Source organism: Schistocerca americana, chromosome 2 (genome assembly GCF_021461395.2).
Source record: "Schistocerca americana isolate TAMUIC-IGC-003095 chromosome 2, iqSchAmer2.1, whole genome shotgun sequence".
Taxonomy (NCBI): domain Eukaryota; kingdom Metazoa; phylum Arthropoda; class Insecta; order Orthoptera; family Acrididae; genus Schistocerca; species Schistocerca americana.
Window position 1 is genome coordinate 573,021,487 of NC_060120.1, and position 23,959 is coordinate 573,045,445.

Below are 23,959 nucleotides of genomic sequence, written 5' to 3' on the forward strand. Positions count from 1 at the left end.
GTATTGAATAGGATTGGGGAGAAGAGAAGTTTGTGGCACAACTTGACCAGAAGAAGGGATCGGTTGTTAGGACATGTTCTGAGGCATCAAGGGATCACCAATTTAGTATTGGAGGGCAGCGTGGAGGGTAAAAATCGTAGAGGGAGACCAAGAGATGAATACACTAAGCAGATTCAGAAGGATGTAGGTTGCAGTAGGTACTGGGAGATGAAAAAGCTTGCACAGGATAGAGTAGCATGGAGAGCTGCATCAAACCAGTCTCAGGACTGAAGACCACAACAACAACAACAACATCTATATAATATGCTTAATCATCGAGATATGGATTTTGTGTGGCACACTTCACTGGTGATGGTTGTTTCACACTTCTCCATGTCTTTCATGTAATATCACATTGAACAGTTTAACCATGAACATGCAGAATAGTGTTCAGTAGTGGCATCTCCACACATTTACATATTCACACTGTAAAGAGAATTAAATGCAGACTACGTGCTGACTCCCAGCTTTCTTTTTTTTTGTTTCTTCTCTCTCCTGTAATTGGAAGTCAGCTTATATGTTTTCAATATCACAGCCACTGTGTGTTATGGCATCAGTGTAATTGTAATAAATTGAAATGAAAAGAGATAGCTAGCCACTAAGCTGTATTACAGTGAGTAATTTGTGAAATTACTCTGTGTATGCAAGGAAGAGAGACCACTGTAGCTGAAAAGGCTCCCTTAGAGTCAAGCAATGCAGTGATCTGCACCACTTCACATGTTTCAGAGAACTGTTCAAGACGTGTTAGCTGCGTTACACGCTGTAGGTCTTAAATGTTCTTGGTATAACCATATAAACTAATATCACTGATAATGCACATTCTGGCCATGAAAGCCTGGATTCTATGATTATAGGATGAATGGCTGCTTTTTGCTCCCATATTCACATTGCAAAATTAGTTTCAATCCGTTTATACTGGATGCTTTCATGGATTGTAAGTTTCGGTGGTAACCTGTGAGCAAATACGGTGACTGACAGAATTCCATTAAGTGTTGAGACCTGCAATTTATGGACATCTATGAACATTTAACTAAAAGATATAGGTAAAAAACAACATCCAATTATTGAAAATTATATACATTAAGTCTATGAAGATGTTTACACTCACAATCAGTCTCATAATTTATATCTGCAGTTTACAATAATGTAATGGAAATACTACAATAATATTGATGGGATGTAAATTGATAGCGAATGACAAATATTGGGTGTTTGCTCTTAATTTTGTTGGCAGATGCAAAAATAATTTTCAAATTTTGATGGTGGGCATTTTTTCTTAATACATTTACTGACTATAATGAACATTTTTCATATTAGACCTTTTTTGTATAGGTATTTTATTGAGTTCCACACTTATGGCTTACATAAGTTCAAGAGTGTTCTATGGAAGTACAAATATTCTGTTTAGTAGGAGGAAATATAGTACTAACAGTTAATCTAGTCTCAGTGGTTTGTGGGATGCAGTTCTTCAAAACTGTCACATATGGAAATGTGGCAGAGAGTTACAAATTGACATTTTCCCATCTGTACCCCAGTAAAAATTGACACCATTATTAGCACCTTCAGTGCATTGTGTGCTTTATTTCTTATACAAGCTGCTGTAATGTCTTCATCAAGTACACCACAAGCACTTAAAACACAAGTAAATAATTGCTTCCTTGTTTTACCTGTCAGCCTATTGGCTTCACCCTTTAACAAAACCCAACAACAAAGGCACGGTCAGCTCATGTCATCTTGGGGTCCAAACAGCAACACTGTTATGACTGTTCCAATGCCCAGAAATGGTCTCATTGTGCTGCTTCACTGCTGGTCATGAAGAATGTGTAAGCATCACACCTCTCCTTCCAATGCCCAGGATTGGTCTCATTGTGTTACTTCACTGCTGTTCATGAAGAATGTGTAAGTATTGCACCTCTCCATTGCTCTGTAGCAACCTTCATTTTTTGAATGATTCACTGCAGTCAATCAAAACTGTTAAACTTACTGATTGCTAACTTCCTTTCCAGACACACTGGGATTTTAGTTTTGGCAAAAACTTATTTAGTTCTTCAAAAGCATTCCAGGGAATTTGCACTTTTCTGATGTTTTCGTTCGCTGTCCTTCCAGTCAATACCTTTCGCTACCCTAAATACAAAAACACATCGACATGTTGTATGACCTTGTATTGGGCCTATTTTCTTTTCAATGTGTTGATTAAACACTATTTTTGTCTTATTACAGCTGAATCACTTATTTCAGATGGGTCCTATATCCATTTGTCAGAGTTTTGAGAAAAGTGGAAAAAAAGTGTTTTACTATTTTACAGGGCATTTTCTTAATTGTTTGCATATGAGAGATACCACCATGAACAATAATTCTGAATTATTATTTACTCTAGTATTTATTGACCAGAACTGAATATTTCTCTTGGACTTAGGGCTTTTCTGAAATAAGAGAAAATAAAAATCTTAAAACCTTTGTACCACATAAACAAAGTGTTTAACATGTAGTAAATGTTAGAGGCAATATTTACAGAATTCACAATATCTCGTCATCAATACTGGAAATCGCAAGTCACGTATTTTCTGTGTCCATGCTCCCACAGCAGTTGGCCTCTGACAAACAGTATTCCAGAATTCTAGGATTTGTTACTTCGTGCACTCTGTAAGCAGATGACTTCTTCATATCTATCATCTTCCTTGCGTTGGCAGGAATATAGTCATCTGAATGGGCTCAAACAGCTGTTGGGCCGAGAAACTCCAGGTAATCCTAATCTGAATGTTCGGTTATTTAAACCATTGATCATAGTGCAGGCTGTTACAGCCCAAAATACCTCACCACTGAAGACATAATGATGAAGTGTTGAAACACTGAATGCTACTTTCAAGTCCCTTTATGACATAACTCTCAAGTGAATGAGTTGTCCTCTTTTAAAATGTGGTCCAAGACTTCATCTGTTGAGATAACCTTCATGGAAAATTGTCATCTTGCACATGATGATAAGTTCAATGTAATTTATGATAGTATATATTCTGTCAGATTTTCACAGTGATCTCTTGATTGTGCCAAAAGCTCTATAAAAAGTAAGAAAGAGTGTTCCCTGTCAGGAAAGAATACCTCTATCTTCTGGCGTTTTCCAGCATGTACAAAAGCTTGACACATTATTATTAAACTTTGATTTTTATTTTGCACTGGGCAGTTATCACAAAAATGGTGAAAAATTTGTATGTCCTTTGTGATACACATGGTAAGGTAGTGACAGAAGAAAGTGCACACATCATTAGAACCGTTTTGGGCAACACCTTGTGACATTTTCCTGCTTTATGTCCTTGTTGATAGTCCTTGGTGTCGACATACTGTATTGTTTGTTATACTGGCTGAAAAATGGGTGGTGGAAGTTTAACACTAGTCAGTGTTGAGCTGTAAATGATGTAGCCGACAGTTGCACAATTGCGTTTCACAGTTCTGTACTTTCAGTGATCACAACCTCCCAATTTTACACAGTTATATGACCAGTTCATTATTGGTAGATTTAGATAAGCCTCATTAATAGGATGCAGGCAAACATCAGCATACTGGTACAATAGTTTGCTGTTGAACATCAATGAGCAGTAAAAACCTAAGCACACAGTTCACAGTTCTTTCAGAATAATTTGGTATGTGTGACACTATTTCTCAAAAAAAAAAATGGAACAGACACTCTCTTTGTTTTAACACATGGCCTATTGGTGTTACACTAATTCCTCTGTTAAATTAATGCATTATTGATACTCTGATTGATATATACTTCATGTCTGAAAATTGGCCATGGACTGACTGTCTCGGGACCAAAAATTGGGCCTTTATATATCCCCACAAAGATAGCCACTGAAACTATACATTGTTCGATGTTTAAGTTGCAGAAATTACAATTAAAACATAACTCATTCAATTAACTGCATACATCAAAAAATACCTCCTTCTGAACGGTTCCTTCTACTACAAAGATTAGGGTGAATTATTTGTTTAAATAATGAAATTAACAGATATAGTTATACAAACAATATTTTTGACAAACCTGGTAATTATTTTAGTATTAATTAAGGGCTGGCTTTGCAAATACGTTTTAGAAAGGAGCCAAATAAATACTTTAAGAATCTTAATAATTCTTCTTCCAAATGTTTATAATTAGTACAGAATTTATATTTGTTTATAACTCAACAATAGAATTTAAATCACAAAACAATTACTGATTTCACCCTATAATAAAAGATATTAACTAGGAATAGTCAAAATAAATTAGGAAAGTAATTACATACACAAAACTAAGCACAGAATTATATCTGGTGCTATATTTCTTAAGACTGAGGGCCAACCTCTCTCTTTCATGGAAATGCAGATTATACTCATGCATGTTAAAGGTAATTAGTCAAAAATGAAAAAATGAATTTAAGAAGGTAGATGGCAAAACATGAAGGGAAGTAAAAAGATCTCAGCTTGTTTCATCACAACCTACGTGAAAAGGTAATGAAGTGCTGCATTGTCTTTAAAATTGTGAGTGCCAATAACATTAACTATCAGCTGCCGGAGATAAAAATAAGTCTTGAACAGGTACTCTTGGTACATGAAGATTCTGCATGAAATCAAAGCTCAGACTCAAAATATGTTTATTTTCTTCGCACAGTCTTTCGCTTATATTCAAAGCAGTATCAAATTTCTGGACTCTTCTCTTGTGTACCATTGAATCACAAACCACAGTCTGTCGAGATGACTCTTTCAAACTTTTGTTTCTGATTTTCAGCATTAATTGCTCACATTCACAACCTGCAACTGCCTGTGGTCTGCCAAAATGAATCTTGAAATCCTGGTTAAATGTTTTCACATAGTATTCGTATTTGATCGGAGAAAGGCGATTAAATTCTTTGAAAAATTTGCACCTGATCTTTTTGTTCAAGTCAGCACTTAAATAAAGTTGCGCTTCACCAGCGTAATGAGACTTTTTCATTGGAAATGATGATATGTGCTCATGAACTTCGAGAATTTCGACCTCTGATATTGAATTACTGCTCTTTGACTTTCCTCATTCTTCTTTAGGGCTTTTTCCAAGCTGAAGTAGCTGTCTTATTCTTGTCACCCTTTTTTCACCAATTGCAAATAGGCCTAGAAATGCTTGTCTGTAAATGTGGATGTGATTTGTTCCCACCATGCAATGATATTTGAAAGAATTTGCCTTTTGACATTTTGCTTCCCTTGGTCTATGTTATTTTACTTTTCCTGCCTGTATTAAGATCTGAAGGTAAAGACCTTGTTCATCTTTATTATTAAGATCCAGAAAAAGTTTGAGAATTGATAACTGATCTTCTTGACTAATGGACTCAAAACACTAAGAACTGCCTGCCGAAGGTTATCTGTCAGATATTGCTGGTATTGGCTTACCTCAGTAATTGGTATGCTCCAATTCCTTTAGTTTATCAGTTTTTATTACATTTTGTTTGTGCTGCCGAAGACGACTTAAACACCTTTCCTTCTTTTCAAATGGATAGGTTCAATTTTACAATCAGATTCACTCATATCACATTCTACTGCTTGCTCATCAAGAATGACATTGAAACAAACCATGTTGTTGTTGTTGTGGTCTTCAGTCCTGAGACTGGTTTGATGCAGCTCTCCATGCTACTCTATCCTGTGCAAGCTTTTTCATCTCCCAGTACCTACTGCAACCTACATCCTTCTGAATCTGCTTGGTGTATTCATCTCTTGGTCTCCCTCTACGATTTTTACCCTCCACGCTGCCCTCTAATACTAAATTGGTGATCCCTTGATGCCTCAGAACATGTCCTAACAACCGATCCCTTCTTCTGGTCAAGTTGTGCCACAAACTTCTCTTCTCCCCAATCCTATTCAATACTTCCTCATTAGTTATGTGATCTACCCATCTAATCTTCAGCATTCTTCTGTAGCACCACATTTCGAAAGCTTCTATTCTCTTCTTGTCTAAACTGTTTATCGTCCACGTTTCACTTCAAAAAAATGGTTCAAATGGCTCTGAGCACTATGGGACTCAACTGCTGTGGTCATAAGTCCCCTAGAACTTAGAACTACTTAAACCTAACTAACCTAAGGACAGCACACAACACCCAGCCATCACGAGGTAGAGAAAATCCCTGACCCCGCCGGGAATCGAACCCGGCGTTTCACTTCCATACATGGCTACACTCCATACGAATACTTTCAGAAATGACTTCCTGACACTTAAATCAATACTGGATGTTAACAAATTTCTCTTCTTCAGAAACGCTTTCCTTGCCATTGCCAGCCTACATTTTATATCCTCTCTACTTCGACCATCATCAGTTATTTTGCTCCCCAAATAGCAAAACTCCTTTACTACTTTAAGTGCCTCATTTCCTAATCTAATTCCCTCAGCATCACCCGACTTAATTAGACTACATTCCATTATCCTTGTTTTGCTTTTGTTGATGTTCATCTTATATCCTCCTTTGAAGACACTGTCCATTCCATTCAACTGCTCTTCCAAGTCCTTTGCTGTCTCTGACAGAATTACAATGTCATTGGCGAACCTCAAAGTTTTTATTTCTTCTCCATGAATTTTAATACCTACTCCGAATTTTTCTTTTGTTTCCTTTACTGCTTGCTCAATATACAGATTGAACAACATCGGGGAGAGGCTACAACCCTGTCTTACTCCCTTCCCAACCACTGCTTCCCTTTCGATGTATTATTTCTGTTGTTTTCCCACCTTTTCTAACTGTCACAGCATCTCAATAAAGTACATGGAGTTATTGTTCAGAATTATCGAGAACAAGAGCGCCATATGTCCTGAACATGGGACTCTTTTGGAAGCAATGAGAATTTCTCCATTGTATATTTTGACTGTTTGATGAAACATGGAGATCCTTTCCACACTCAGTAATGAGTCAAACTCTGAAGAACACAGAAATGTACACAGCACAAAATGTCATAAAAGTGGACTTAGGACCCTTCTGAAATAAGTGATTCAATTGATTTTTAGGTCTGTTTGTGGACTTTTTCTATTTGGGACTTCCATTTGTTGTTGAAGTTTGTCTGCACATGAGGCAAACAGTTCAATGTTATTACCAAAACAAATGTGGTTCAGAAATATTCCATTGACATGTATCCTCCTTCATTTCCCAGTTAACATATCTAAAAATATCTAAGACTTCTGAGAATCTTGAAACTTCTTTATTCTTTCAGCTTTAGTTTTCGCTATATTCTGATGAAATCTATTGGAAGCTATGGCAGTAATGTATAGGCTATATTCTTCAGTGTACTTGTATGGGTTGAATCAATGTTTTATTTCTCAAGGGCTGTCTGTTTAGATTATATTGAGACTTCCACATTACATAGAGGAGGCAGATGGATCTGTTTTTTTTTTTTTTTTTTTTTTTCATAGTGTAGCAATTAATGTTTTGGCTGACTGTCTACGTAAGCAGACATTCTGGTAATAATTTTGTAAGTTGCTTTCGTATAACTTTTCTCCCATGTCTAACCATTTCGATTGAAAGATCAACCTTTCCCAGCATCTTCCCTTTCTTTATATCTTGAGTGGAATCATACACCGCATCTGGCATTAGTTGTAGAATCTCATTATTTTCTTTATGGGTTATTTGTGTTTCTTCTCCATATCTTACACTTTTCAAAGATTTAAGGAAATCTTGGAATGTTTGTAGAATGTTCTCTCTGTTGGTAGTTGTTCTACTATCTTAACTGGTGATATGTGATGTCTATCTGAAATAAGTTACAGATTGTTTCTCTTGTCAATGTATCACTGCATTTTTGTGCATCTACTCTGACACATTTACAAATAGTTTATTATGACTGAGCATATTTTGTCATCTACTTCTCATTGTCTGTCTGAAACTCCTGCATTCAATAATAGCCTCATTCCATTTGATGTTTTTGTTTGTCATTCTTGTTTTTTGAACATTTGTTTGAATAAGAACTTGAACAAATAGTTGTCCATTTTCTAAGTTGCTGAATTTGATGCTAAGTTTAATCATTTATACTGCCCTCTTCTAAGATAAATTTCCATAATCTACAATTTTGATTTCCTGCTTGGTGAATAATTTCTAGCTTTTTTTCTCTTTCTGGTATGTATCTTATAGGGCTATGTTTACATGCTATTTGAAAGTGGTTTGGGGCCATTTTATGTGATACCCCATACAGTTGTACTTTTGTTAGTAAATCTTAGTGTGGTACTGAGTCAAATTCATTTTGTTAGTCCAGAAATACTGAATTCACTCTTTTGCCTTGAGCTGTGGCTCGTGGGATGTCACGAATGATGTTTTCAAATTCATGCAAGTTGGTGCTGTTCAAGATATTTAATTACATTATAACTCCAAATATGATCTAATATTGTACAACAGGTGGATTTCAAAGATATCAGACAGTAGCTTTGTCAACTGTTTCTGTTACCCTTTTGTAGATAAGTGTGACAAGTGTTCTCCTGCAACCACTGGGCACAGTTTTTTTTAATGGATTTATGGTACCTTATTTCCAAAAGAGAGATTAACTTAGCTGCAAATTCTGTGTAGAATCTGACAGGGATTCCATTTAGCTGTGGAGACTTGTTTATGGACGCCTCTGTTGACCCATCAGAAGTTGTTGTACTGTTGTCAGCAAAGCAGCTATTTGTTAGTTCTAAAACTGAAAAGCTTGTGTAAGATCCCTCGCATTGACCGTCTGCGGATGAGGTACGAGGGCAGAGGGTGGAGGGGCAGGATAGCCATGGTTTACACAAATATGTTGTAGCAAAAAAGCAAGCAAAACTTCTCTGAGAAGAGAAATTTGATTAGTTGTGTGGCTCCTCTCCTGGAACACATACGAGAACACAACAACAAATTAGAATGGAGCACCCGTGCAAGCTTTGATTGATTGATTGATTTCTTTATTAATCCATGTAACAATTTACATTGTGTGGATTTCGTCAGCAAAATCATATACAATACAGTATACCTACAATTATACACATAAAATTTGTATTTACACACATTTTTGAGGTATCTTAAATTAGTTTTATATCCTTGTGTAATTTGTAATTTTCTTATAGTACTGTACAATTTTTGATTTCATATTATAATTATTTCTTCATGTATTACAATGCAGGGTACTTTAATTACACTACATGTTTTAATTCAGATAGTCCATTACTGCGTAATAACTTTTATTTAATAAAAAAAAATTTAGTTTTGTTTTGAACTGTCCGATTGTGTCAATATCTTTTATTTTTTAGGGTAATTTATTAATAATTTAACAGCATTGTACACCAAGCTCTGCTGAGTTTTAACTTTATTTTTCCTCTCTAGATGCAGATTGTATTGGTTTCTAGTTTCATAGCTGTGTACTAAAGAATTTTTCATATAGCAGTCCATATTTTTTTTACATACATAACACTTTGAAAAATGTATTCACAGGGGACAGTTAGGATTTCCAGCTTTTGGAAATGTTCAAGGCAGTGAGCCCTACTGCCACTGTTGGTTATTATACGAATTGCTCTTTTCTGTAATTTGAAAACTATTTGAATATTTTTACTGTTGACTCCCCAAAATATTATTCCGTAGGTAATAACAGAGTGGATATAAGAAAAATATACAGATCTGACACATGTAGTATCACAAACTGCAGTCAGAATTCTCAGAGCATAGCATGCTGTAGCGATTCTGTTACTAAGTATTTTAACATGTTCTTTCCACTTTAACTAACTGTCGACATGCATATTTTGTGTAGTCTACACATTCTATAGTTTCATTGTTTAACTTAAAGTTGTTATAGTGTGGTTTTTTGCAGACATGGAAGTTAACAGCATTTGTTTTTTTTAAGATTTAGTGTTAGTTTATTATTGGATGCCCACTCACGTACGCTGTTTAGTGTTTGTTTGGCTTTTTCTTTTAGTGCATCTGATGATTTGTCACTGATTAGAACATTTGAGTCATCTGCAAACAATATTGTTTGTCCATGCTTGATGCTCTGTGGGAAGTCGTTTATGTAAATGAGCAATAGTACTGGGCCAAGGACACTACCCTGTGGGACACCTATATTTACATAATTTGGGTCTGAAGTATACTTTACAATATAGTTTGAGCAACTTGAAATATGTGAGATTTCAGTTATCTGTCTTCTATTTTTTAGATATGACTGGAACCATTTGTTCACAAGTCCCCTTATTCCAAGTTCATCTAACTTATTTAACAATATGTTGTGGTCTACTGTATCAAACGCTTTAGTTAGATCAAGAAATATACCTGTTGTGTAGTTCCCTTTATCTAATGCTTCTAGAATGTGTTTTGTGAGGTGTGCTGTTGCTGATTCTGTGCTTTTCCTTGATCGAAATCCAAACTGGTCAACAGACAGTAAGTTGTATTTATTTAAATAATTCATTAGCCTATCTTTCATAATAGTTTCTAATATTTTTGCAAAGCATGATAGTAGAGAAATTGGCCTATAATTTTCAATTATTTCTGCATCACCTTTTTTGAAGAGAGGTAGTAATTTCGCATATTTTAAATAGTCTGGAAAGTAGCCCTGCTTGAAAGATTGATTTATAATATCAACTAAAGGTGGAAGTAGGCTAGTCCTTAATTATAAAAATGGGGACTTCATCCAGACCAGCTGAGTTTTTTTTTCTCAGTTTGCTGACTGCTTTATAGACTTCTTCCTGTGTTGTAGGGAATAACACCATTGAGTGTGATACACCATTTTTTGGCTTTTTGACCTGAGGGGCTGTTAGAAAATTTTTCTGTAATTTTATTCCTATGCTACTAAAATAATCATTTATATAGTTTGCCAAATATATTGGGTCTTTTATTAGAGTCCCTTCCTCTTTGATTTTCAAGTTTGACAGATTCATTATCCTGGTATCAGTTTCCTGCTTCACAATCTTCCATACTGCCTTATTTTTGTTTTCAGCAGAGTGCACTATTTTGGAGTTATGAGCTCTCTTTGCTGCAAGCAATATTTTCCTATATGTTTTCCTATATCTTTTATAAAAGAGTGAGAAAGCAGGATTAGTTTGGCTGTGTTTAATGGAGCTCAGGTACTTTAGTGTTTCAGACGATTTTTTGATTCCTTTTGTGACCCACTTGCTTTTTCCTGCTGTTGATAATGGGCATAACACTTTAGGAAATGTTTCTTCAAAATTTAATGTAAACAATGTCATGAAATTTTTGAATTTTTCATTTGCATCTACCTCTGAGTATACTGAGTCCCATGTTTGTCCTGCTATCTGTTTGGCAAACTCATGTCTATTTTTTTTAGAAAAAATTCGTCTGTAAATATGCATTTTCTTTGTTTCTTCTAGAGCCACTTTTATATTAATGATTTGAGCTGAGTGATCAGATAATCCTAGCTCTGCTACCACCACCTCACAGTTATCTTTGCCTAAATCTGTTAATACCTGATCAACAGCTGTCTTTGAGTATTTTGTTATTCTGGTTGCACTGTTAACCATTGGAACTAAATTGAAACTTTGAGCAAGACTTTGTAATGAGTCCCATGTAGAATCAGGATTCAGTTTATCCACATTTAGGTCTCCACATATGAGAATGTGGTTCTTTGGAGTAAGCTAAAATAAAAGAGAAGCAAGCAAAATCAGCACTGAATTATACTCATCGTCAATTTTTTGTGTTGTCTTGTTGCTGTAGGCTTGTCTTGTGGGAAGCAAGGAGATGATGGTGGTTGGTGGCTGGTATCCTCTTTCTATAACACAAACTGCACGCATGTATTAACTAGGTTCTTTATTCATAAGAAGAGAAAATTACTTAACTCAAGATAGTCCAGGTGTTACGGTACTAGCTCTCCATAACAGGCCATGTTAGCCTCACTGCTAGTGAAGTACAAGTCCACTATGTAGGTGTTATGGTACTAGCTCTCCATAACAGGCCATGTTAGCCTCACTGCTAGTGAAGTACAAGTCCACTATGTACACTACTCTGGTCACTATGTGCTGCTTGCGACTATCTGTGACTGCAAGTGACTGGGCTACGACTGATGTCTTGGTGACAATGATGTTTGGTTTGTGGGGCGCTCAACTGCGCAGTCATCAGTGCCCATACAAAGTCCCATGTTTTACGCAGTTCAATTTTTTACACAATCCAATTGAGCCACTGTCACAAATGATGATGAAATGATCAAGGCAACACAAACACCCAGTCCCCGGGCAGAGAAAAATGTCTTGGTGACACACTGGATGACAGACTGGAACTGACAGGGCCCTCCAATCTGTGGTGGTGGTCTAAATACTGGTGGCCAAGAGGTTGTTGGTGACACGTTTCTAGTAATGAGTCTGTCTTTGGCCTTTATCGATCTTCTCGCAACCTCTGGTGTCCTGGCGCCTACTTATGATAGCACAAACTGTTCTTGCAAGAATGCATGCATCAACTGCTTGCTCATCTACTTTTATAAACACCAACTTGCTTGTAGCTTCAGTTTCTGTCTTGGTGGATTTGAGTTTCTAGTCTACTGCACTGTCAGTTAGTCTTTTGCCAGCTTTGTGTACCAGTTTTTATGCAAGCTTCACTGCTTTTTAGGAGCAGTGCAAAATATGGGACATGGTGGTGAATGATATGACAGTTGATCACTAGGATTTTAATAATTATCTCATATAGCATGTTAAACTCTACCTTTCTATCTTCGTTATTTAGCAGGGCCATTTATTTGGGTCTTAGACTAACACTTCTGGATGTTTAGAAGCTATCATTATCTGACCTGAATAGGGAGTCATTTAATCTAAAAAAAACCACCTGTGTGCACTCCACACACACAGTCAACCACCTGTGCAGCAGCCTCAGATGTGCAATGCGCCTCTGAGCCATTTTGGAGTACCCCTACATCTCTCAGCCATATAGTGCAAGTTTAGCATATTACTGCGTAGCTCATCCTAGAATCTTTGAAGTCTCTCTTTCAAGTCTTCTACTTGACTCAGAATTACTGTGCTTTGATCAGTTCTGGGAACAATGGTGTAGATTGAAAGTAGGAAAAATTCATTGAAAATCTGTGAGCAAGATTGCACTACTCCACCTTCCCTGGCAAATTTTTCCAAATACAACATCAGAGAACTGACATCATTCATTCAAAAAAGTATCACAATCTGCTGTTGGTATCACCTTGTTCCCTCAGTGGCTGCCAAAACAGCTTCTTCAACTTGTTGAATGAGATCCTTAGGTACACAGAAGTGAGTGCAAAAAGTGATCATTCTGTTCTTTTCTGCCATTTCCCTAGTGGGTACCATTATTGTTCATGCCTTGGAACAGCCAACAATAAGCAGATGCCTTCACTTTTGCACTTGTTTCCTGCTGATACAGACTGGTGCAGTCTTCTCAAAAGTGATGCATGTCGCAACAGGTCATTTAGTGTCAGTGGGACAGTACTGGAAGCTTCTTGGTTAATTGTATGGCTGTGGGACCCTGAGTTGCCCCTGGACCTTTCCTTCCTTTTACTGGGCCCTGTGCAAACAGTATGTCAGTGACAAAATTTTTGTCCCATTTCCTTTCAGGGTTAAAGACATTCTGAAGAGTACATGTGCATCCTGTGACTGCTCCAGATAATTAGCATGATGCCACCACAATGATGCATGTTGGCTACTTGTTCACCAGTATCCTTGACATAAGATAACTACCCTTCCCAGGCGGGAACAAACGATGTCGCAAGAAACGAAAAACAAGATCTGTTGCTTTTACTAAAAAGGCGACTGTATGAACTAAGATGTACTAGTGTCATTGTATTTTCAGTACCACGTTGTCATGACCTAGCGGAATGGTCCTGCGTTAACAAATAAGTGGAAAGTGCAAGTAGTGAGATGAAACAGATATGCAGACGATTTGAAAATGTGACTTTCATTGATATGAGCAAACTAGGAAGGAGATTGCATACTAGACATGGTTTCCACCTAAATAGATTAGGAAAAAATTTTGTAATTGCAAAAATAATAGAAATAGTAAATGCCAAAATGAAAGTAAGTTGTGACACTTCAAACGTAATTCCCCTAAAGGACAAGACCCACAAACTACTTGGTGAATCTGAAAATGAAGCATCACCACTACAAGGCAAGTGTGATGTTCTGACATTGCAAGAAAACACCCCAAGTGCTAGCAGTTCACAAGGAAGCATATCAATAACAACAGAACCAACACCTGAAGTATCAGAAACAGCTACACCATCATCGTCTTCATCAACAGAAATGACAGCATCAATGACACCGGGAGCTACACCAGCAGCAGCAGCAAGCAACTCACCATAGCCCAGTGAATGACCTACAAGGTGCAGAAAACCTGTCCTTCTGGAGGATTTTTGGTACCTCACGAGGGCAAGGAACGGAGTATGACACCACAAAATGTAAATACAAATGTAACCAGTTCTCATCCTCATCACCTGCAAATTCTAAGCTTAAACATTCAGTGTCTTAGAAATAAATCATTAGAACTTGAAGTAGCTATGAACAGTGCAAATATTGACTGCATGGGCATTGTGGAGCATTGGTGCAGAAGTTTTGAACTAAGTAGCATTAATATTCATCCATTTAAGTTGGCAAGCCAATATTGTGGAAAAAATACCAAAAATTGAGGTTTATGTATATTTACCAAACCAAGTATCAGCTATAAAAGAAGGTGTGAAGCTGAATCATTGAGTGTGGAAAATCATTTTGCAGCAGCAGCTGTGAAGTTGAATGAAATACAGGGAAAAGTCATAGTCACAGCAATATACAGATCACCTACTGGTGATGCAGACATATTCTTTAACCAATTAGAAATATTGCTTAACACACTGTTCACCGATAGAGCCACTGTAGCTGTGTGTGGTGACTTCAATATTAATCTTATGAGTGAAAGTAGGCTAAAAGACCAGTTCCTAAATCTGTTATGTAGTTTCAACCTGCTTCCACACATACTCCCACCCACAAGAGTAACGAATAATACAGTCAGTCTTATTGATAATATATTTTCAAATGTAGGACACACAGAAGTTGAAGTAACAAATACTGATTTGGGATTATCAGACCACAATGCTCTTGTCCTCAAAATTCCTACAAGGCCACTGAAAGAGAAAAAAACACACTTCATGTATAAAAGAAATTTTTCTACAGAAAACTGTGTAGAATTCATAAATATGCTAACTAATGAGGCTTGGGCAGAAGTACTATCCCTAACAAATACAAATGATGCATATAACACATTTTCTTCCATTTTCATGGGATATTTTGAAATGTGTTTTCCAAAAAATCTGTCAAAAATCAGGTCACATGGCAATACAAAGCCAAGTTCTTGGATCACAGCTAGCATCAAAACTTCCTGTGGAACTCTAAAGAGACTAATTTCTAAAATGAAAACATCCACAGACCCACAATTCATAGAATATGTCAGGAATTACAAGAAGGTATATAGAAAAGTAATTGCTAAAGCAAAATTCATGAGCAATGATAGTTTTATAAGACAGTCTGAAAACAAATCAAAAGCCATATGGGGTATTGTGAAGACTGAAATGGGGAAGAGTTGTGAAAACCAGGACATTAGCCTCAAAAATTTAAAAATGTCAATATTAATAAACAAGATTTGCCAAATTATATTAACAATTATTTCATAAATGCAACAACTTCATTAAGCTTAAAATTTACAAATGAAGAAAAACCTGAATATCCAAAAACAGCTTGTAGGATGAGGGTAGAGCCAACAAATGAGGGTGAAGCATTGAAAGTGATACAAAGCTTGAAACCCAAAATGTCGGCTGGCATAGATGAGGTGCCTGTGTCAATCATAACAAGGACAGCACCACAAATCGCAAAGCCCTTTGCACACATAGCCAATTTATCATTCAGTGAAGGAGCTTTTCCAGAAAGGCTGAAAATTTCAAAAGTGAAGCCATTATTTAAAAATGGCAACAAGTATAAGGTAAAAAACTATCGCCCAGTATCTCTCCTCCCAGCATTTTCAAAAATATTAGAAAAACTGATGAAGTACGAATCAGCAAATATCTAAATGACCGTAACTTACTAAACAGAAATCAGCATGGCTTCCAAGCACGTAAAAATTCCAAAACAGCAGTAATGTGCTACACTGAACAAATAATCAAAAATCTAGAAAAAGATTATAGTGTAGTAGGAGTAAATTTAGACCTCTCCAAAGCTTTTGACACTGTGAACCAGGACATTCTTTTAGAAAAATTCGAAGTGTTGGGTACACATGGGATAGGAAAAAGATGGTTAGAATCATACCTAAAAACCAGAACACAGGTTGTAGGACTGACATCAACTTACTCGAACCACAAAATAAATTCAGTATCAGAGGCAAAAAATGTAGAAATAGGAGTACCACAAGGCAGCATCCTAGGGCCCATATTGTTTCTTGTCTATATAAATGATTTTCACACCTCAGATGATGCAACCAAAGCAATAATATTTGCAGATGATACTAGTGTGATAATAAGTGCACCAAAGCAATTGCTACCAACAACTGCTGATAAAATACTAAATTACATCCACTCTTGGTTCAATGCAAACAGGCTGACATTGAATGTAAATAAAACAAATTATATGCAGTTTGGGAAAAGATGTCAAAATGTAAATCCCAATCTGGTGTGGGGTGACAAACCCTTAGACAGAGTGGCATCCACAAAATTGCTGGGGATTCATGTGGATGAAAACTTAAATTTTAATGACCACGTAATAAAACTTGCTCAGAAACTTAATTCAGCCCGTTTTGCCCTCAGAATTATTGCAAATGTTTGTACCTCAGAGAGTGCCAGAATGGCATATTTTGGCTATTTTCAATCTCTTGCCACATACAGAATAATATTTTGGGGTTCCACAACAGGGCGCCTAAAAAAAATTTTTTTGTTGCAGAAGAGGGCCATCCGAATAATAACTCACAGTCATCCTGCAAACCCATATTCAAAAAGCCTAAAATACGTACTATACCATCATTATACATATACAAATGTGTACTGTATGTCAGGACCCATATCGCAGATTTTCAGACAAATGCCGACTTTCATAACTACAATACCCGTAATAGTGCAGCACTCCATACTCAGCGAACAAGAAGAACGAAGACACAAAGGCATGTGAGCCATATCGGTGCAAAACTGTACAATGCACTGCCAGTCAACATCAGGCAGTTAGAAGATGATAACAAATTTAAAACAGAATTTAAAAAATTTCTAGTAGAACAATGTTTTTATTCTGTAAATGATTATGTAGGTCAATAAATTTTTTCTGATGATATTTATAAAGGCAAATGGAAAATACTCTATCTGTACCTAATCATTCATTACCAAATCATTCATTACATTTACATACTTAAAGGACAGCTGTTGTGTGATGTAAATATATACTTAAGCAGTGTTGTGTATATAAGGACTTGCCGTTTAGGGAGGACAAAACTAAAGCCTTAATGAAAAGCAGACTATGCATTTAAAATAACAAGCAGGGATGTATATAGGCTATATTAATTTCATTGTATTATTATTAACTTCATTGTATTATTTTGTTTTGTACTTTTTTACGTATATATTGTTTGTTTCCCATTTCTTTGAAATGGCTTACATGTACCCTTGACAACATCTATACAATATTTATTGTCAATGGATGGATAAATAAAATAAATAAATAAATAAATTCTTCAATTTCATTTTCTCTTGTTTTGTTTTTGCTGGTAATTGTAGCCCTTCTTATTGTCATGACTTCATATCTGTTGATGCAAAAGATGCTGTTTTGCTCTCTCAGTTCTTGCTTGATGTTGTTAGCATCACTAATCTAGGGTGTTCACTCAGTATTTGCAGAGCAGAGTCCATCTGGATGCAGGTAGAATAGAGTGTGTTGGTACTTGATGTCTTCTGTTGACTTTCTGTCACAGAGCAGTCTTGAGAGTTTTATACATGTCTAGAAATGCAATAGTACTGCTTTTTTTCTTTTCTTTTGCAAACTGTATGAGAAAGCTAGTCAGTTATTGATGGAACTGTTGCAGTTCCAGTCCTCTGTGTGGTCAAATGACAAGCATTTCAGCGATGCACAGCTGTCTGAAGTATAGAATATAATGTAATTTGATGTAACTTTGACTTGCTGCAGTCGTCTTCAGAGCTGATCACTGCTTTATACTACCAGTATAAAGCAGTGATCTGCCCTGAAGAGGACCACTGGAAGTTGGCCAAAATTTTGGCAGTGTAGTAGCTTTAGCATTTTACAATGATGCGGTAAAGTGTCCAAAGTTATTTTGTTCATAACATCAGCTGTTCAAAAGCTTTCATGAGAACATTCACTGTTACTAGCGTTCATCACCATGGCATTTTGTTGCCCATATTTCCAGATGAGTTATGTTGATGACAAAAAAACATACCAAAATGGAACCATTCCAGGTCACATCTGTCATGTCATATTCATTCTTGGCATGAATATTGAATATCCATAATGAAGGCTGACCCATAAGGCCTGTATTTTACAGGTAAACTTTTCCACAATTTGATGAAACATGTGGCAAAAAAACTGTCTCACAAAGTGGGACACACACCATCAAGTATAAAAAAAGTCTGTTTCAATATGTTCAGTCATTATGGAAGCAGTACTAACAGTCTACAGATATAATGATCATTTTTGACAGCGAGTCTCTTTGCTAATAAGTTGATAAAAGAGGTGATACACAACTTGCAGTAAATCTTGCCAGACATGTGTGGCACGAATTTGTAATGGTTTTCATTAATGCACTTTACCTTGGTGTGGCATGTATGGGCTATGACATAAATAATGACTTGTTTTAAATTGTCATTTTGAACACTATTCTTGAGAGAGCTGATGTTGATACCAGTGTGTGGTGCCTGTTCGAAGCATTTTTCTCTCAGTATGAGCTATGGCCAAGCGAATATTTTGTATTTGTAATTGAAATGCTTTTCAAACATGGTGATAGTGTTGTACAAATGCAGAATTTGTTTCAGTAACATTTTGACATTGATCTTAATTATCAAGTTCTCTCCTAGTAGTTGATTACAAAGCCAACGAGTAGGCTAGGAACGGTTTGCATCCTGGGCAACGTTGAAACAGCAACAACTGCTTTTCATTCATGTCCAGTGTGACCAGTTTATCGACATTCGCAAAATTTTTAACGTCTCAGACTGGAGTCTGTGATAGATGTTGCATCTGGATATTCATTTCCATCCCTACAAGTTCCAAGGGATGCAACAATTATCCAGAGATCAGCAAGCACATAACAAGTTCTGTACACAACTTAGATGATGAACAGTCAACCCGATTTTCTCAGCAATTTCAGAATGTCTGATAAGGCCCATTTTCATTTATTGGGCTACGTTAACCAACACAACTTTAGGTTCTGGGCACCAAACAACTACATCAAATGCACAAAAGACAACTTCATAGCAAAACGTTACTGTGTGGCGGTATATATCTTGCTGAGTATTATTGGTCTGTACCTTTTGGAGAATGACGCAGGTGGTACTGTTCCAGTAACATCAAATCGATATGTTGCAACAGTTTGTGATGCAGAAAATGTGTTGTAAGAATATCCGTAAGCGGTCATGTGGACCTGACAGGAAAGTGCAACTGCGCACACAGCCAGAACATCCACAGCTGTCTTATGCGTAGTGTTTTCAAAACACCTCGTTTGCCACTTTGGTGATGTCATTTGGGCACCCCATTTCCCTGATTTATTGGTTAGTGACTTTTTTCACATGGTGATTTCTGGAATTAAAAATGTATCTGCATAAGCCAACAACTTCTGGAGAAAAACGACGTACACACAGTAACTGAGACCACAACAAGTGACAGTCTTCACAAGCTTCTGGTTAGTGTGCATGTTCAGACTGAAAATTGTACCACCAAGAATGATGGACAGCTAAAGGACATAGTTTACAAAAAAAGTTTCTCATCTAATAAAATGGTATGAAGTATTCTTTTGAACAATGCACAGTAATAATGTGTAGCTGTATTTTTAATGTTTAAAATAGGTAATTGATTCTGCCACACTCAATATTATGAACAATGGGATGGAGTTGTACCTGACTTCCCCTCACCATTTCTCTCTGTCTCTCTCTTCAGCAACTATGACATATTCATGGAAGTTTTGATGCAAACAATATTACTGGTAAGTTTGCACAGCTATGTTTGCACAAATACCTGATTTATGTGGACAGAAAATTTTTCACCTGGATACTTTAATTGTGGAATGTTCTGCCCAAGTTGACGCTATAATCATGAAACCATGCAGTAGAGCTGCAAGCTGTCAGGAAATACACTGTAACCCAAAGAAATGATTCACCATGAGGAAATTATCTGAATGGATAGAAATCAATAGACATGATGTACATGCACAGACAAACAAATGATCACGATTTTAGAAAAAATAGATGATTTAGCAAGCAAAAGTGCTTCACAGACTGACCAAGTCAGTAATGCATTGCTACACCTCTGGGCCATATGAAAGCAGTTATTCAGCTTGGCATTGATTGACAGAGTAGTTGGATGTCCTGAGGGATATCACGCCAAATTCTGTCTATTTGACATTTTAGATCATCAAAATCCCAAGCTCTTTGGAGGGCCGTGCTCATAATATTCTAAACATTCTCGATTGGGGAGAGATCCAAAAACCTAGTTGGCTAAGGTAAGGTATGGCAACCATGGAGACAAGAGGTAGAAACTCCCGCTGTGTTCTGGTGGCAGGATTATCTTTGCTGAAATGTAAGCCCAAGATGGCTTGTGATGAAGTGCAACAAAACAAGACCTAGAACATAGTTAACATACCACTATGCTGTAAGGGTGTTGCTGATGAGAACCAAACCGGTTCTGCTATGAAATGAAATAGCATTCCAGACATTGCTCTTGATACGACAGGTGAGAGGTTGGTATCCCACTGCTGTCTGGAGTGTCTCCAGACATGTCTTTGTTGGTCATTGGAGCTCAGTTCAAAGCGAGACTCATCATTGAAGACAATTCTGTTCCACCCAACCATATGGCTTGACAACCTTGAGTGATGGTCTGGAGTGCCATTTCGCAGTAAGACCCCTTTGGCTGTCAGCTGCAGCACCCTTACAGCAAAGTGGTTCATCAACAATATTCCACAACCCATTTAGTAGTACTTCAGGGCAAGCCATTCTGGGTTTAAATTTTAGCAAGATAATGTCCATCTGCATATGGTGAGAGTTTCTACTGCTTGTCTTCGTGCTTGCCAAACTCTACCTTGGTCAGCTAGGCCACCAGATCTTTCTCCAGTTGAAAAGGTCTGGAGCATTGTGGGCAGGACCCTCCAACCAGCTCATGATTTTGATGATCTAATGCAGCAATTGGACAGAATTTGGCACAATGTCCCACAGGAGAACATCCAACAACTCTGTCTGTCAATGTCAAGCTGAATAACTGCTTGCCGAAGGTGAATCAACGCATTATTGACGTGTTCAATTTGTGAAGCTCTTTCTCTTGAATAAATTATGCAATTTTTGTGGAATGGTAATCATTTGTTTGTCTGTACATATACATCCTATCTACTGATTTCTGTCCAAATTGGATGACTCCTTCATGGTGTGTTGTCCTTTTCTTAGAGTGTAGAACACCTCCAATTTTCCCTTACTTTCAGCCATCTGTAGTAACCATATAGCAAAACTGTGCTGACTAATATTACAAGGCCAGCTGAGTCAGTCATCCAGACTGTTGTCCCTGCAGTTAGTTGTAGGTTAGTCAGGGCTCTCCACAGATACCCCTTTAATGTGGTTGCATCTACATTAAGGCCGTCTGCCAGCCCACTTGCTGTTCCATGGTCAGGGGTTAGTGATTTTGATTATAGATTGTGTGTACTTTGTATCGGCATTTGTGGCTAGTCATAAAGATCAATGTCATTGAATAAGTATACACATGTACAACATGAGATATAAAAATTGTTGTCAGAATAAAAAATTCAGTTCAGTAAATTGCTAAAAATACGGAGAGACAGGAAGGCTGTCCAGTACGTACTACAGAACATGAGGGAAGATAGCCAACATTTATGAAAAGATGCATATCCTGATAAAATCTGTCAACTTGCCTGCAGACATAAAATAGAAAATTGGATGTCCTATGAGAAAGTCAGACATGTACTAAAAAGATTCAATATTCACCCTACTTTCTGTATATCTTCGGAATATTGTTATCTGGGACTAAAAACTGTAATAAATGATTTACAATATTAAAGTTAAAAATCAACGTGTGGTGCTGATGATCTTTCCTTGGTGGGGGCCACGTTCATATAGAATATTTTGAAAGGAATTGCTGCCATTATTTTTATTCTTTATTTATTTTACACAATTATGATTAAGGTTTTGTAGCCATTCAAAAATTCATGTTGAAATGTCAAAAATGCCTGATCCATCTGTGAGATGTCACCATTGAAAAAACATATTTCTGATCTTACAGACTAATTGTCATATTACAGGATACAAGTGCATATCAAGAGATACATATCAGCCATATTATGTACCTTTGATATGTACTCATACCCTGTAATACAACAACTGGTCTATAAGACCAGAAATATATTTCTTGATGATGACATGTCACAGACAGGTCAGATTTTTTAACATTTAAACATGCACTTGAGAATGGCTATGAAGATGAAATCACGATTATGAGCAGTTAACAGTCGAATGGCAGAAATTTCTTTCAAAAAATGTATGAAGTACTCCAGGGTCTGGTATTGGGGTTGATGCTGTTTAATCTGTTTGTAAATGATATGGGTGTTGAATAAAAAGAGAAGAAAATATTTTATGCAGATTGCATGACAATGTTGAACAGTGGAAAAAATGTGGGACAGCTTGAGGAAGAGCTTATATGTCTCAGCTCAGTGGCTCGTGGAAAGTGAACTGATTATAAACCTGAAAAAGGCTATGTACATGGTGCTCAGAAACAAAGAGAAGTCTATTTGATCATTTCTTGGGTGAATGTCTGGGATATGTTTATTTTGTGTTCCGATATTTTTTCTGACAGCCTTCCAACCATTCTCAAGGTGATTTGTTGGAGTAAACATGCGTGTGTCAGAGGTAAAATTGCTGGTAGCAAGCAAGAATGTTAGAATAAAGGGAAGATGACTTTATCTGTGTTGAGCACAGACAGTAGCTGAAGCCTATCTGCCATTTTGGTGAGTCTGTTTGCTGTTAAAGCCCTGTGTTAAACATATACTCTTAGCACTAATGTTTTGATTTGACAGTCAACTATGATTATGTCCTTTGAAGCAGTGTACTTTTGTGGATGAATTTTTTGTGATCAGAGAGTTGAAAACATAATTTTTTAACATCAGTTATCACTTGTGCATGATGTACAGCCTGTGTTAAGTGAGATCAAAGAGCAATGCTGCAATACGAACACTTTACTGAGACTCAGGTTTTGCTTTTATTATGTAAGGGCATCTCAGTCACAGATTAAACTTGATGCGTCTGAGAGTGAAACAAAGCATCAAGTTTAATCTTTGATTGAACTTCATGTTACCAACAGTATTATCTATGACTGATGCTAATCCACAGTGTGTAAAGTGATTTAAAAACTTGGAAGCCATAAGAATGGCTGAAAGGTTGTCAGCTGAAATATTGGAATATGAATTAAAAATATATGAGATGCATGTCTGAAAAAAGATGGAATATTCACTCCACAGAGAGTATTTTACGAAACACAAAGAGAAGTCTGTGCACATGGATTTAGAGATGGAGGACACAAGGCTGGAAGGAATAGAATCTGTCAAATTCTTAGGGATTACTGTGGATAATGAGCTGGAATGGAAACAGCATGTTAATCGTGTCTGTAAGAAGCAGCTCCATCACCTTCATAATGAAGCAACTGCTGCAATATGCAGACAGACAGCATCTGTCCACAGTATACCATGAAGTCTTTCAGCCATACCTGCAGTATGGAGTGACAGTATAGGAAAACTCAAAACATTCAAGAGACAGAAAGAATGTACACATAAAAAAA